General features: G+C 61.5%; 1 protein-coding gene across 3 annotated transcripts in view; it reads right to left on the bottom strand.

Annotated features, from left to right (window-relative positions):
• SHISAL1 (shisa like 1) overlaps positions 1-16,339 on the bottom strand; it is a 135,141-nt gene that overhangs the window by 75,492 nt on the left and 43,310 nt on the right. Inside the window, exon 1 of one of the 3 annotated variants that reach the window (XM_070506753.1) lies at positions 2,998-3,053. The exons of 1 other annotated variant lie outside the window; for it this stretch is intronic. The gene's annotated coding sequence lies outside the window, so the exon portion shown is untranslated. Of the gene's footprint in view, positions 1-1,680; positions 2,015-2,997; positions 3,054-16,339 lie in introns of those variants that run through there. One more of the 3 variants, XM_070506750.1, reaches the window with a different exon arrangement.

Genomic DNA, 16,339 nt, shown 5'->3' with positions numbered 1-16,339 from the left:
ACCCCCAATTCCAGGCAACCCTGACCAGCCTGGGGCTTGTCCTGGGCTGACACCAGAGGCTGAGGATTATTCTGATGTTGGTTTTCAGTGACATTTCCAACCAAACCTTGCAGCCTACTGCTGATGAAAAGTCCCCATGTTCCACGGGGCCGCCTGCTCCCTGGCCACACTCAGACCGCCTGACAGGTGACGGGACAAGGGGTGATGGAGGAGCTCCCCTTAGCCTGGGTCTCAACAGAGCCCAACTTGCTGGCTGAACGTACTTCAGTCATAGCCCGGAGGGGGGCTCCCAGAATGCCAGTGACTGAGGGGCCAGGCCCTCATTCTGTAGATTAGGACACTGAGTCCAGAGAAGGGCAGGCAGCAGCCTGGGGTCACACAGCCAGCAGCACACAGTCAGAACTTACAGGGCTTTCAAAGTGGGGCAAGCTTCGCAGATGGGAATGGCTCCATGCTACTCTACAGATGGAAAAACAGAGGCTCAGGACTCAAGGGCCTTGCTCAAGGTCACACAGTGAGGAACAGAAGACTGGAGGTCCCCCTCCCCCCTTGACTCCAGGCCAGGGCACTTTCTGCTCTTCCCATTCAGGTCTGGGGTTCCTTAGGCAAGATCACTCACTGAGCCAAGGGATCCGAGAGGCCGGGAGAGGCAGGGCAGACACAAGGAGGCGTACAGACAGACTCCCACGGCAGATTATGTAACTCCCCTTCCCGGCCCCACGGCCCCCAGGGTGCGGCCCGGGCAACCCGCACGCGCACCCACCCACCGCCGCACGGCACCCTGGCCCACCGGCCGCCCTGCCTCTCTCCTAAGAAATGACAGTTGGAGGCGCCAGGACGAGCTGGGTTTTTGCCCTCCTCTCTTTTTTTCTCTGGCTGAGTAGCAAATATTAATACTAATAATGATAATAATAATTAGAATAAATATAACCTGAAGACGCTTGGGGTCTCGTTGCCATGGCAACCGCGGGCGCTAATGAGCTTCGGAGGCCGCCGCCGGGCCACCCGGCCCCAGGCGCGGGATCAATATTGACTCGGCCCTGGGAGGCGGCGGCGGCTCCGCTGGGGCCACACGGCGGGAGGGGAGCGAGGGGCACGCACTCGGAGGGGCCTTCCTGTCGCCCGCGCAGCTCAGCCGGGACCCCCAGAACCGGCCGGGTCCCCACGCGCCTCCGGAACCCTGCCCGGCGCGCAAGGGGCTCCCGGCTCGCTGCGCTCGCAGACTCGGTTCTCGGACGCCGGTCCCCACCTCGGACGCGGAATCCGCTCCCAGCAGCCGCGTCCCGGCACGATGCGCCCCGGACTGCTCCTCGGACCCGGCCCGGTCCTCTCCAGGGTTCAGCGACCCCGACCTTCGTGAGCCGCGGCGCGGACCCCAATGCCAGGGCACCGGCTGCCCGACAGGGCTCCAGCCCCCAAACTCTCGCCTGGGCGTCCCCGGCCCCTTTCCAAAGCACCGCGGACCCCCCAACGCACCGAGCCCGCCTCCCCGGGGCGCCCACCCCTCCCCGCCCCGGGCGCCCGCACCCCTTCCCGGGAGCCGGGGTGCCGAAGACCCCGCCCCCCACTCGCGGGACCCTCCTCTGCCAGGAGCTCCGCCCCGGCCCCTCTCCCCGCGTCGGACCGGCCGGCGCGCCCCTCCCCCCGGCCCCCGCCCGCCGCCCGCCGGGCGCCGCTCACCTCGTGCCCGCCGCGCGCTCGCTCCTCGCTCCGCCGCCGGCCCGGCGCCCGCGGGCTGAGCCGCCCGCCGAGCCCCCGCCGCGCCGCCGCCGCAACAGTTGTCCCGGCCCCGGGGGCGCGGGGGCGCTGGGCTCCGGGGCTCCGGGGCTCCGGGGCTCCGGGGCCGGCGCGGCAAGCAGCCCGCTCCTAGGCGCGCGGGGCGCGGCGCGGCGCTCGGGCTCGGGCTGGGGCTCCGGCTCGTGGTCCGGCCGCCGGACGCATGCCCCGCCGCCCGCCCGCGGCTACTGGGCGGCCCGCCCGCCCGCCGGCCCAGCGCCCCGCGCCGCGCCCGCCGCCGCCGCGCTCATGCTCGCCGGGCCCGCGCCGCCGCGCTGCCCGCTCCCCTCTTGCCGCCCGCGCCTCGCCCTCTGCTGCCCCCTCGCGCGCTGCGCTCCAGCCGCCCCGCCGCGCCGCCGCCGGCCCCCCTCGCCAGCGCCCGCGGCGCCTCCTCTCCCGCTCGCTCCCCCTCTCTCTCCTTTCTCTCTCTCTCTCCTTCTCTCTCTCTCTTCCCCCCCCCTCCCTTTCCCTCTGTCTCCCCCCCTTCTCTCTCCTTCTCATTTTTTCTTTCGCAGTCTCTTTTCCTCCCCTCGCCGGTGCCTTGTGCTTCTCTTCGTTTTGTCTTGAGCAATCTCTTCCTCTTGTCCTTCGTTCTTTCTTCTCACTCTCTTTTTCCTTCTTTGCTTTTTTTTCCGCTCCTTTCCCCCTTCTGCTTTCCCTTCTCCCCTTCCTCTTTCCCTTACTTCATTGTGTCCCTTCCTCTCTCCTTTGTTCCTTCTTCCTTTTCTTCCTTCCCCCCTCCATCCTGCCTCTCTCCTCCTCTCCCACCGGCTCTGCTCTCATTCTGGCTCCCCAGCCCCACCAGCTCGCTCACCCGCCTCCTTGCTGGCTGCTCCCCAGCCCTCGCCAGGCCGGCTCCAGGGGCTCCCCAGCCCCTCCCTGCAGGAACATGGGACCCCCTTCTGCCAGGTGTCACTGGTCCTGGCAGCCCCTCCTGCATCTGCCACAGGAGGGCCCCACCCCACGGTGTGCTTCCTGCTGCGGTTCTTGTCAAGCAGACGTTCCTTCCAGCCGGACCCTGAGCCAGGTGGTCCTGGCAGGGCCAGGTGTGGCAGGAGACTCCTTCACGGCAGACGAGACCCTCCGTGCAGTTTCTCATGGGAACCCTGCTTCCCTGGCCAGCTGACTGCTAGGGGGGCTCCCCTGTTCCCGCCCTCCTCCTCTCCATCTCTGCTCCCCAGCAGCCCCCTGTTTCCTGTTGGCCCCCATGTCCCCCCTCACCTGCAGGGCATCGCTGATCTAGACTCTGTGGCCTGGAGCCAGTGAGCCGAGCTCAGGAAGCCTGTTTTCCCGTCTTCCTCTGTCCCTGGCCCAGTGACCTCCTGTGGTAAGGAAGGTCACGTGGGGGCACATTGCAGCCCCTTCAAGGACCCTGCAGAGGGAGCAGCAACGAGGATGGTGATGAGGATGGTTTATCCCTGGGTCGTTTGGGGAGGGAGAGTGGATTCGAGTGCCCTGGAGCACAGGCGGAGCCCTTCCCCGCCTCTGAACCTGGCTTCCCTTTTACAGCCATCGACTGAACTCACTGGAAACTGGGCTGTAGCCGTCTACGCACTTAGTTTTACTTATTCCTCACCACAGCGCTGGGTCATATCCTCCCCGTATTACAGAGGAGGCACCTGGGGCTCAGAGAGGTCAGGCACCCATCCTGAGCCACACAGCCGGCCAGGGGCAGAGCCAGGGCTGCAGCCCAGACCCCCGGACCCCCGAGCCTGGCTCCCTACCTGGGATAGCTCTCCTCCCCACAGGGGTCACATCCTGTGCCTCCTTCCATGATGCCAAGAGGCTCGAGAGGCTGAGAAACAGGCCTGGGGTCCCCGTGCTCACACCGGTGGGGCTTGGGTTGAGAGGTGAGCATCCTCTGAGCTCCTTGCAGGCAGAGGCTGTGTCCTGAGGGTCATCACAACTGTGCACGGTGTGTGTGTGCGTGCATGCGTGGCGCGTGTTGAAGAGCCTTGTCATTCTGGGGAGCCCCTCCTCCCTGCCCCCCCTCACTGAGCAGGCTCCGGGCCTGTCCCGGGTGTGTGACACCAGAGCCCAGAAGAAGCTCACAGCCTGGAGGGTGGTGACACGGGGCATTAGACCTCCACCAAGCTGACTTTCTGTGGCTAAAACACAGTCACCTGTTCCCGGCGTTCTAGGCCCTGTCCCGCGAGGCCCGGCGGCCCTCCCGGCCTGCCCAGCCTCCTCTCTAGGTGCCCTGAGCCCCAGCCACATCCAGCCCACTAGGCACTGGGTGCCCCTAGGCGGCCCCTCCGCGGACTCATCGAAGTGCCGTTACACGCCTGCTGCGTGCTGCTCTGGGCCGCCTCGCTGTGCTCCCGGGGCTGCAGTCAGGCTCCCCCGCCGTGGACAAAGCCACTTTGCCTCCCTGAGCCTCAGTTTCCTCATCTGCAAGATGGGAAAGATTCCACCCACCGCAAAGGATCAACGTGGGGATTAGAGGAGAGAACACGCAAGCAGGCACCAGTCCTGCTGGTCATCCCACAATAAGTGAGCACCTGGCACTCAGTGGGTGCTCGATCCTAGTCAGTGTCCCTTCTCTTCTTCCAGGAGGTCTCAGGAAAGAGCACGGACCTTGGCTGGTCAGACTTGGGGCTGAGTCTCAGCTCGGCCTCTCAGCAGCTGTGTGACCGCAGGCCGGTTCACCCACTTCTCCCAACTCCTGTGCCCTGGCTTCCTGTGGCTGCCATAACCAATGACCACAGACGCAGTGGCTTAAAACAACACATATTCGTCCTCTTACAGTTTTGGAGGCCGAGTATCCCAACCTCAGTTCCACTGGGCTGAAGTCAAGGTGTCGGCAGGGCTGCCTCCCTCAGGGGGCGTAGGGGACAAGCCTTCCTTGGCTCTTCCAGCTCCTGGTGGCTGCAGCATCCTTGGCTTGTGGCCGCATCACTCCAATCTCCAAGGCCAGCATCTTCCAGACTCTCTCTGCTCCTCTTCACGTGGCCAGACCCTCTGTGTGGTCACAGCTCTCTCTGCGCCCTCCCAGAAGGACACCTGTGAGTGCATCTAGGGCCCGCAGATAGCTCACGATGAAGTCCCATCTCAAGATCCCCACTTCATCACATCCGCAAAGCTCTTTTGTCCTTCTTGCCGTGGTTGGCAGCATCCCCAGGTTCCAGGGATGAGCAGGAGGATGTCTTTGGGGGTCGGGGTGAATTTCCAACCCCCCACACTGGCTGTGTCTCCATGGAAGCAGGAGGGGTGTGCTCCACGCGCCACTGGGGGAATCCGGTGAGATGGACATGGAAACTGGCTCAACAAATATGGTGTCTCCACTCTGGGCTGGGCTGGGACAGGGAGAGGCAATGGGGGAGCGTGCGGGTCATTACACAGCCTGCCGTGGGAGCCGGTACCCCCCATTGCTGAGTGCCTACTGTGTGTCAGGCCGGGCTGGTTCCCACTACCAGTCGCCTTTAATTCCGTCCCTATTTACTATTTCTCTGCCTTCGGGAGGCCTGCTCCCCCGCAGATGCGCTGCTCGCCCGGGCGGGCGGCCTGGCGGATGACTCACGCTCTCTCCGTGGAGAGCAGCCTTTTCAAAGGGCTGGCTGGGGAGGAGCTAAATTTAAAGCCAGGCTTCCCGAGAAGATCACCTGCCTCATCAAAATTGCTGCCTTTTCATTAGAAGTTGGGGGCATGAGGACCTCCCTGGGGAGTGGGGGAGGGAGGCGCCTGGAGGCCCAGACCTTGGGGCGGGCAGGGGGAGGGGCCCACCAGCTGGCCCCCAGCCTCCGCATCATCGTCCCCCCACATCCCTCGGGGAGCAGCCCCCACCCTCCCAAGGACCTCCCCAAGTTCCTCCTTCTCCCTCTTCAAGATCTTAGGGTCCCGTCTCCAAGCTTCATTTCCCAAATTCCAGACAAGGAGCTGGGGCTCAGAGAGGTTTGGAGACAACCGCCCCCAAGTCACCCAGGGAGGATGTGGCCAAGCCAGGATCTGAACTGGCTCAGGGCACGTGTTCTGGACCACTGGCCACACAGTCCCTCCTGTGGAGGGCTTGGGGTGGTGGGCAAGTGACTCAGCTCCTTGAACCTGTTCCCATCTCAACTCGAAGGGGCTTGATGGACCCATGCCGGGGCCTGCCTGCCCCTGGAGACAGAGCTTGGAGAGGTGGAGAGCATCCAGGCCACCCCTGTCTACATGGAGGACACGGGCCCTGGGCCCTTGGTGGGTGGGAGGCCTGTCTGGTCTATTCCATCCTTAGGCCTTTGCTGTTCCTGCTCCCCCACCTGGCCAGGGGAGCCACGCGTCGGTCGTGGCAAAGCCGCAGGCCCCCAGTGGCTGCAGGGCGGGTCCGCTGGGCGGCGGACAGTCTGGTGGTGGGAGCTGGCACCCGCTGCAGCCTGGGCCGTGCTCAGCACAGTTTGCTCGTCTGTAAGATGTTGTGGGTCTTGAATGCTCTGCTCGGGGCCAGGCGCACAGAAGGTGCTCAGTGTGCAAAGCCACTGCTCCCTCCGACTGACGTCCTAGAGATTTGGGAGATCAGATGCGGCCAGCCAGTTATCCAGTCCAGGAAGCCCCCCTGAGGCCTGTAGTGATGCCAGCGTGTGCCCGCCCGGGGGCGCAAACCCCCCGTGGGGCCTCGGCACGGCCTCCGGCTCCCTGCCCCCGCCCGTCTCCCTCCTGGCCGCAAGGTGTGAACACAGCTTCTATTCTGGCCCTGGCAGGAGGCCTGGCAGGACATTGACAGCCCTCAGAGCCCAGAGGACACGGGGCCTCTGTCCCCATCTCAGGTGCACTCAGCAGGCCGGTTCCAAGCCAGCCGGCCCCCTGCCCCCGTGTTCCTGCGATGTTGCACTCTGCGTCAAAGGGGATTTGCAGATGTAATTACAACGTCTAACTGCTGACCTTAAGGTAAGGAGATTAAGGTTTGGGGCGCCGCAGCTGATCACTCCAGCCCTTTAAAAGCGGAGTTTTCTGTGGCTGGCGGCAGAAGAGGAAGTTTCAGAGATGCCAGCGTGAGGAGGGGTGCAGGCTCCTGCTGGGATCAGGGGGGTCTCAGGGCAGCCCTCACCAACACCCAGGAAGAAACGAGGACCTCAGTCCGGCAGCCGCCAGGAGCCACGTCCAGCCAGCACCCTGAAGGGGCCTGGGGTCCCCCGGACCCTCCCTGTCAGGGCCCCGCTGGGCTGGTGCCTCGGCTTCCGCATTATGAGACCCTCAGCAGAGAGCTCGCCGAGCCCACCCAGACATCGGATCTACAGAACTGCCGGATAATATGTGGGGCTGTTTTCAGCTGCTAAACTGCTTGTGCAGTGAGAGAAAAACCAATCTACTCGGCAATCACTTGTGCCCATTACTTCGTTGTTGTGGGACGAACGTCCTCGCAGCCCGCCCCTCCCCCTGCAGACCCTGGGGTGGTCTGCGTACAGCACAGCTCTGCCTGCAGCCCTCCCGTGGTTACACCTGCAGGATGACGTCTGGGTCTGGCTTGGCATTCAAGGCCCTCGGTACTCTGATCCATCTTCCCCCACAGGCCCCGTGGGCAGTCTTGTTTGGAGAGCAGCCCCCGTCCATCATCAGACATGCCTTACGGGTCGTCCTTGTGCCCTGTTCTCAAGGACAGCTCCTACATGTCCCTAAGCGTTTCTGTCTCATTAAATACGCCCCCGATAGCTGGTTATGTGGACATCTGGGAGAGGTCGGCCCATGTCGTACACAGTTGCGAATTCCACATTTCAGAAAATCGGACGCAAAGAAGGAAAGACAGTCCCGGTCAGTCTGGAGACAGCCGCAGCGGAGGCCCTGCTCCCTGCCCTGGGGGGCTGACTCCAGGAACGGGACAGTCGAGGCTCAGAAAGCGCCCCTGCAGACCCACCTGCCCGGGCCCTAGGCTCGGAGCCCGCTGATGCCCTGAGTCGGAACCGCCATGCGGCCGGGGCCCCGGGAGCACGTCTGCTGCATGGGGGCAGTGGGAACCCGGAGGGCTGGGGGGGACCCGAGGCACTTCCCCAAATTGGAAAACAAGAGACCCCAGGGACGCAGCGTGTCCTTGGCCTCCTCCAGCCTCAGTTTCCCCGTCTGTCCGCTACCACTGACGGTCACCTCCTCTTGGTGGCACCGGGCTCTGCTCTCCGCTTCTCAGTGTATTGTGCATGTCAGGTTGTGACGAGCCCGTGGGACAGGAGCTGTTAGCCCCTCTCTCATTACGGCAGTTTCGCAGGTGAGGGGCCGAGAACGAAGGTGACGGGCTGTGACACCAGCCCTCGGGTCGCAGGCAGAGCCCCGGCTTCACAGCTGCAAGCCCCAGGCTGGAATCCTGGCTCCCACATGCCAGTGGGCAGCAGCATGGTCTGCCCCCCACCCCGGGCAGCCCATTTTCAGTCCTGTTGGAGGCACTGAGACCGCCCCCCCATACCTCGGTTCCCCAGATGGGTCGGCCCCGAGGCACTCCCTGCCCGCGGAAGCCCCGGCACCTGGCTGGCCCGTGTGGGCGTCGACACTGCCAGTTCCCGGCGTCTGTCCCGGTTTGGGCTGTGTTGCAGCTGGCGCCTCTTGCGGGCTTGCTGCATCTCAGCAGCGGCTCCAACCCAGCGCAGATGGCGAGAATTAATATGATGCAAAGTGGTGGGTTGACCCAAGCGCCCTGAGCAAGAGGCCCAATTTTCCACACAGCCCAGCACTCCCCGTGGGCGGGTCCCGGAATAGCAGTAACGATGATAAATTAGGATAATTGGCATGTACAGCGCCTCTTCAGTCCACACGCCCTCCATGCCCATTGACGCCTCGAAAAAACGCAGGGAGTAGGGGCAGGGAGCCCCCCTCATCTGAGAGCTGCAGGAAGGGGGCTCAGAGAGGTCGTGTAACAGGCCTGAGGTCACACAGCTCGTGAGAGTCCTCATTGGAAATCTGAGGACTCCAACGTGAGTACTCTCTTTGCCGCTCCCTTCTCAGAAGCCTCTGTCTTGGGGGACAGGGGTGGGGGCTTTGCTCTGTAGACTGGACATTTTAAACCCCAAGGCAGCCTAGGCCAGAACAGGAGTCTCAAAGTGTAGCTGGGCGGCCCTGGACAAGTCACCTAACTTCTCTGAGGTGAAGATCCAGCTTTTCTGTCGAATTAAGTTGACAGCTGCTCAGGCAGGAGCGTGCCTGCTCTCTCCTCCCTTCCTGAGCTGGGCACACAGTATCTGTTCAGCAAATATATGTGTGTTTAACCCAAATTAGGTCAGGTTCCCACTTATTAGGTGCCCTGTGCCCCACGATGTGCCTTGGATGGTCTCCCTGAATCCTCACGACCGTCATGGGAGTTGCTTCTATGCGTTCCTATTTATAGTTGACAAAATAGGCCCAGAGATGTTAAATGACCAGCCCAGGGTCACACAGCTGGGAAGTGGTAGGGCTGGGATTAGAACTTGGGTCTGTCCCTGCCCAGGGGCCCATGCTCTTGACCCTGATGCAACGAGGAACAGAGTGGAGAGCCCTGGGATGGGAACCCGACCTGGCTCTGCCTCCTCAGGCCTCGGTTTCCCCACCTGCCCTGTGCTCACTGGTGGGCGGCCCCTCCAGCTCAGACAGTGGAGGCTGTGGCAGGCTCAGCCCAGCTCCGGCTTCTTGCAGGCCCAGCCCGGGCCCTGGGCGGCAGGCTGTCTGGGGTTCAGGCGCCCGGGCCGTGACCGGCCGGAGTCCAGGCTGCTTTGCTTTGCTGAGCGGCTCCTCGAATACTGACAGCTGCTTGGCTTGGCCTCAGAGCAGCCGTCGTCACTGCCACGTCTCGTGTTTCCACGGAGCCGGGAAAGGGCAGCCTTGGGTGGGGGGCCAGGATCTGAATCCTGTTCTGGGGGGACTCCTGGCTGTGGGGACGCTGGCCACACCCTGTTCACCGGTCAATACCTGCGGTGAATCAGAGCCTGAGAAGGCCGCTCGGGCCTGACGGGGTGTCGCTGAGCTGAGGGCTCCCGGGCTGAGCAGGGCCAGCTGAACCCTGGTTTTTCTGAAAAGGGGAAGGAGAAGGAAACTCCAGCTCCCAGAGCCCGACTCACGCCCCCCATGCCAGGCCTGGGGGTGGCAACATTTCTTCATGAGCCCCGCCAGCCCCCCATAAGCGAGGCACTGTTACTTTTGCATCCTTTCAGCTGAGGATCAGAGAGGTTAAGCACCTTGCCCAGATCACACAGCAGGTAAGTGAAAGCTGCTTCCTGCACTCTGATTTCTAAGTTCAGAACCATTTACACCAACATCGCTTTCTTGGTCAGAAAAACATGGCCTCACTTGGCGTCCGGGAGATGCCCGTGTCAGCCCTCCTGACCCGGGACCTAGACCTCGGGAGGGGCCAGGCCCTGTGCAGTCAGATTTGCTCACAACTTGCCCTACGGTCTCCCCAGAACACGACACCCGGAGCTGGGGCCCAGGCCAAGGAGAGGATAGGCTGCCTTCTGCCCCGGGGCCCCATCGGAGTATCTGGGGCCACCACCTACAAAGGCAGAACCCCAGAACCGTGGCCTGTGGAGCCCCGACTGCAGATGAGGAAACTGAGGCTCAGAAAGGGCTGGAGACTTGCCCAAGGCCACCAGCACGTTGAGCCTCCTCAGCTCTCAGCGTCCTGTTTTAACGTGAAAATTACAAAGTCAGGCTCCCAGGTCAGCCTCGTGCCGGCGAAAGCCCCTTAGACAAGTCACTTTCCCTCGGATCCTCGATTTCCTCGTCTTTGAAATGGGGACACCAGCTCCGACCTTTCAGGGACCCCGTGACGATGCTCAGTAAGTGTCTCAGCACAAAGCCTGCACACAGTAGGGCCTCTATGTGGCTCTCCCCACCCTCTACCCCTGTGGACGGCTGCCGCCCCTGGTTTGGGGTCTCACTCAGTATAACGATAGCCGCTAGGTCTTGTGCACCTGTTGTGGATGGGCCACTGCTCTGGGCCTTTATGTCATCACCGTAAACATAACCACAGCCGGTGGCTCGGAGCCGTGCGTCGGGCGCTGCTCCATGCATTCACAGGCATCGTCTCCGCCAGTGTGACAGCGGCTGCTGTCGCGCCATCTCTCAGACAAAGAAACTGAGGCTGGGAAGTAATCTGCTCGAGGTCCCTCGGAGCCGCGTCTGCCCGACCCCAAAGCCCAGCTCTCAGGCGGGACCAGCAAAGCTGAGGTCCCGTCCTCCACCCACAAGGGGCCACCCGAGCCAGCCTGGGGAGGAGGGAGAGGGCAGTGGGAGGAGTGGGGCTGGATGTCGACGGGCAATGGCTGCAGCTGGCAGGCTGCTGGCTACTCCCCAGAGGTGGCGTCCACAGGCTGAGGAGCCACAAACGCCACTGGCCAAGTCTCCGTCCCGGGACCTGGAGCATGGCGGTCAGAGCAGGATGGGGTCAGGGCCACAGACACAGAGACCTATCTGTGTGGGAATTCTGCCCTTGACCATTTTGGCTCACCCCCTCACCAGTCGCCAGTCGTGTTGGCTTCATCAGGCAGAGCCCTGAGAGGCCCTGCTCCAGCCCCTTAGCTGCTCCTCCTGGTACACATGGGTGCTGCCTGATTCAGGTCTCACCATCTCCTGCCCAGACGCATGCAGTAGCCAGCAGTCTCCCGACTCCATTCTCCTGCCTGCTGGTCATCCTCCCAATGGGACCCAAAGGGATCTGTGTGAAACCCAAATCTGACAGCATCACTCTCCTGCTCAACATCCTTCTATGGCTCCCAATTGCCTTCAGGATAAAGTCTGGATTCTGCCTTCCACTGAGCTCCATCTCCTGCCCCAAGGCTACCCTAGGTTTGCTGGGTCTCTTGTCTTTTCTGAACTGCCATTCTTTCATGACCCGGGACCCCAACTCTCTCTGTTTTCTCTTCCCAGACTGTCTCTTTTGTTCCTTTTTGTCTTTGAGGACCCAGGTCATTTGTCTCCTCCTCCTGGAAGTCTTTTCTGAGCCCAGACCGGGTCCCTGCTTCCTCTGGATTTCTCGCCCATCACAGCCCTGGTCGTACTGAATGACACGGTCTGTCTGTGCTTCTGTCACCGCCAGGATCTTCCCAAGGGCCAGCCTGGGTCTGACCCAGCTTGGTGTCCACAGTGTTGCCCACATCAGGGCCCAGCCCAGAGTGGCCTTCATGGGAGAAGCTGCAGAAGTGGTTCTAACAGCGAGCGCTGGGCTCAGCAAGCCAGCCCAGGGGGCAGCGGACGCCCCCCAGCTCCCCCGGGACGCCCAGCGCCCCGTCTGCCATGTCTGCAACTTGGCACCGAGGTTTTATTAATGAGCACATCAGGCACTGGCCTTGCCCCTTTCATCCTCGGTTCTCCAAGCACTTCCCCAACTTTAATTAATTCCCCCGCACCCAAAATAAGCTGCTCTTCCCACGGCAGATAATGATGTGTGAAGTTTTTTCTGTAAAGGTGCCGTGATTAATTCCACGGTGTAATAGGATCCTGTCTTCTCCCTCTCCGGGCCCTTCCCAATTCTGTTCCTCCCTCCCCTGTGCCGACAGGCGGACTAGAGGCCTTCAGCATGGAGTGTTAGTTTATTATTATTTTTACAAAACCGTGCATAAGCTTGCTGCCTCAACAGCTTGGTTTTATCGTCGGAAAAAAGAACGAGATAATTTTTGCAGAGGTGACCGAGGCAGCCCAGAGGGGCAGTGGATAGAGCGGAGTGGCACTGGAGCCTGGTTCATGCAAGCTAGCTGGGTGCACAGTTGTAGACAGCTCTCCCTCCTCCAGGAAGCCTCCCTGATTGGTCTGCTCAGATGGCCTTTTCTGCTTCCCTCTGGCCGTTAGAGCAGAGGCCCCTCTTCTGATAGGTGATTGCTCTGTGTTGACCTGCCCTTCCTTCCCAACCACACTGAGAATCCTTGTGTCAGATTCAAGCTTCCATGTTTTTGCATCCTGGGACATGAGCAGAGGATTGGGCATTCAATTGATGGGTGCTTGTGGAGGAGTGGAGGGATGTGGAATGAGTGAAAAGATGGTGGGTGGATGGATGGAAGGATGGATGGAGAGGTGGATGGATGGATGGATGGATGGATGGGTAGATAGGTAGATAATGGGTAGGTGGTGGATGGATGGATGATGGGTAGATGGATAAGTGGATGGATGGGTGGATAGATGGATGGATGGATGGATAGATTGGTGGATGGACAGATGGATGGATGGATGGGTAGATAATGGGTAGATGATGGATGGATGGACAATGGGTGGATGGACAGATGGATGGATGAATGGATGGACGGATGATGGGTGAGTGGTTCATGGAAAGAAGGACGTGCAGGTAGACAGAGAACATCATGGAGGATGAATGAGGGACTGGTTGGTGGATGGGTAAGTGAGTGGCGGGTGGATGTGTGATGGGTGTGCGGCTAGAAGGATTAATGAGTGAATGATGAGTGGTGGGGTTTGGCTAGACAATAACAATAGTAATAATAATTTACCCACGGCTGATATTTATGGAGGTACCAGGCACTGCTCCAAGCATCGGTTCCAAGTATATTAATTAGCTCATTTGATGCTTGCGGTGATTACCAGGGGACACGAGGGATGGGGACGCCTGGAAGTGCGTCTTGGTGGGCAGACAGGTGAGCAGGTGGCTGGCTGGCTGGCTGAGCGTTTTGTGACAGAGGGGCAGGCGGGTGGCTGCTGGAACAGACGGGATGCTGGTTGGGCTGCTAGGTGGGGGCGGAGGGAGCAGTGGACGAGAGGTCCAAAGGCATGGGCCAGAGGCTCCGTGGGGAGCCAGGGTGAGTTTCCATGTTCCTGCCTCGGGGAAGGACACTCCATTCACCAGACGCTCATGGTGGGAATCTGGGGTCACCGTCGGCCGCCGTCTCTGCCTCACCGCCCACCCCCCACCCTTCTGAGATCCAGCCGTCTACACCCCCGACTTCAGATCCCACAGCTCTTGCTGGTTGGCCCCTAGCCCCCAAACTGTCCTGGCCCCTCCCACGCCCCCTCCACACGGCAGCTGGGGCAATCTCACCAGGAGCCAATTCCAATCCTGTCACTGGCCCTCCTCTGGCCCCCAGCACCCATGAACACCCAGGCTTCTTGGTGCACCAGACATCCCCTAGCCAGAGGTTGCAGACACACCCATGGCCCCTGGTTTCCTCCACAACACTGTCTTTCAGGCTCCCGGGCTTTGCTGACGTGGTGCCTCTTCCAGGGTGCCCGTCCCCCCAGCTACCGCCATCTCTCTCTGGCGCTGCTCTCATGGCCCGTCTCCTCCCGGCCAGCACAGAGGTTTCCAGCCCAGGGTCTGGAGTCGCCACTGGAGGACCTTTGGCTCCTCCACAGCTGGCCTCCTCGTGTGTCAAATGAGGGTGAGCAAGACTTCTGGTCTCGTGCATTGTCCTGAGGGCTAATGAGGTGCGGCCATGCTTACGGTGGCCGCTGACATGTGGAAAGTGCCTCGTAAGTGGTTGGCTGTGATCGTTATTAATAAAGTGCCTGCCTTCCCCCACCAGACAGTATATGGGTCCCTTCACGGATTAGGCAATTCATTCCACACGTATTTATGGAGCCTTTCCCGTGTGCCAGGCGCTGTCCTGGGGGTGGGGACGCCTTGGGGAACACAGGCACCTGTCAGAGAATGGCGAGGGGATGGTGGCATCGGCATCCACCTAAACACAGCAGATGGGACAAGTGAAAGGCCTCAGGGCTGGGCTCCCACCTGGCTGCCCACCTGGCCTGTTCGCCGGCCCAGGAGTGGCCCTGGCCTCCCGAGCAGTGCAGAGCGCGCTGGGCCCTCCGCCAGCGGATCAGAGGCTGAGTCACCTCTCTCGGGCACAGGAGGGTGACCTTGCTCTCGGGCCCTGAGGAGCTAAGAATAGCCTGGGAAGCTGAGCGCCACTCCGCCCCCACCTCCGCGTGCAGCAGGAGTGGAGGCCTGGGCCCCCCGAGGTGCGGCCAGCTGCTCTGGCGTCGTTGGGCGCGAGGCGGAGCCCCACCAGCTGTTTGGGAGAGCAGAGGAGCCGGAGGAGGGAGGTGCCACCACCGAAAGTGCCGAGCCCCTGCTGTCCTCGAGGTCCCGCCTGGAGCACGGGAAGGTGCTCGAGTCCTGGCTCTGCCACTTACTGGTCTGTGACCCTCGCCAAGTCACCTGTCCTGTTTCCCAGGCGGGGAGACTGTCACACCCCTGCTTCAGGGCGTGGAGCTGGCTCACGGCCCCCACTCTGATCCTGCCCCCTGCCTGACAGGGGCCTTGGAGGGTGGAGACCCTCGTCCCAGGCCCCTGCCTCTCCGCTCCGGCTTGGCCCAGCGCACACTCTCGCCTGGGCCTCCCCTGTTCCACAGGAGCGACTGACAGCTCAGAGCATGGCTCTGGAACCTGATGGCCTGGGGCAAACCCCAGATGGGCCACTGGCAGGCTCTGTGACCTCAGACCAGTCACTTGACCTCTCCCAGCCTGTTTGCCCCCTGTATAAAATTGTGATTATGGCCCTTCTTGGAGGCATGGTGCTGCGTTATGAAATATGCACATAAAGTGGCACATGGTAGGTGCTTCTGAAGCACATAGTAGGTCCTTGATGTCAGTATCATGTTTCCTTGTGGAATGGACAGGGCGTGGTGACTGGCACAGTGGATGACCTCTACAGGGCCAACCTGGGGAGGAGAGGAAATGGTCGGGCTCTTTGTGTCCCCAAGGGGCCAGGATCAGACTAGCACGGAGACCATTTGGGTGGACTCCCCAACAAGAATCGCCTCAATGTTGGGGATGAGAGAGACAGTCAGAATGGGCTGCCCCTCAGGAAGAGAGCTCCCCATTCCTAGAGGCAATCAAATATAATCTGGTCCTCTGCTTTCCAGGGATATTGCAACAGTGATTCACACAGACGTGGGTCACTATTTACCCTGGGGTTTCAGGATACTGGGGTTTATCTGGATCCAGGACCACTAGAGACAGAATGTACAGACTATGGGCTAAAAACCCGCCCTGGCCCTGCTAGGCCCCTGCCTTGGACCCTGTATGTTCCCATCACCTGGAGAGCAAGAGAGGGGAGGAGGGAAGATGGGACGATGGCCCTGCCCACTCCCAGTCCCCACCGCCTGAGCCGAGTGGAAGGATGGACAAGAAGCCAGCGCTGCCAGCTGGGTGAACGTGGACCCGTGGACTTGGGCCCAGAATGTGCCGGAGGGCTGCAGGCTTCTGTTTAGGAGCCGGAGAGGATGAGGTAGTGGCCGTGATTGGAACAAATAAAACTGCTTCGTGTCATACTGCCCAGAGTCCCACGGGAAACAAACTCGCCAGCACAGAGCTGCTCCTCAATGAGCCCGTTTCGTAGAGGACGAGGTGAGGCTCAGAGAGGGTGGGTGGCCCCTCATCGCCCCCACCACCAGCTGCTGAGTGGGACCCTGAGCCTGGCTCCAACTGCTGCTGCCATTGCCGAGTCAGCAGGGGTCATTGTCTGGCTAACTGGCCAGCGCAGGCTAGCCGTTCCAGTGGATCCTCTGCCGCTGTGGGATTTTGGTGTGGGGATATTCTCGCTGGCCAGGGCTGGCTGGGGGTTCCAGCTCTGCAGCCCCGGGCAGGGAGGCTGCCGCTGCCCCGGAGCGTCCCGGCCGGTGCTCTCCAGCCCATCGATCTCACGGCCTGAGGCTGCACAGGCCTCAGCCGTGGACACTCTCCTCCTCTCGC

The sequence above is a fragment of the Equus asinus genome, chromosome 4 (assembly GCF_041296235.1).
Source record: "Equus asinus isolate D_3611 breed Donkey chromosome 4, EquAss-T2T_v2, whole genome shotgun sequence".
In the NCBI taxonomy this organism is placed as follows: Eukaryota; Metazoa; Chordata; class Mammalia; order Perissodactyla; family Equidae; genus Equus; species Equus asinus.
The sequence above is the reverse complement of the archived record's forward strand: the minus strand, read 5'-3'. Positions and strand labels throughout refer to the sequence as shown.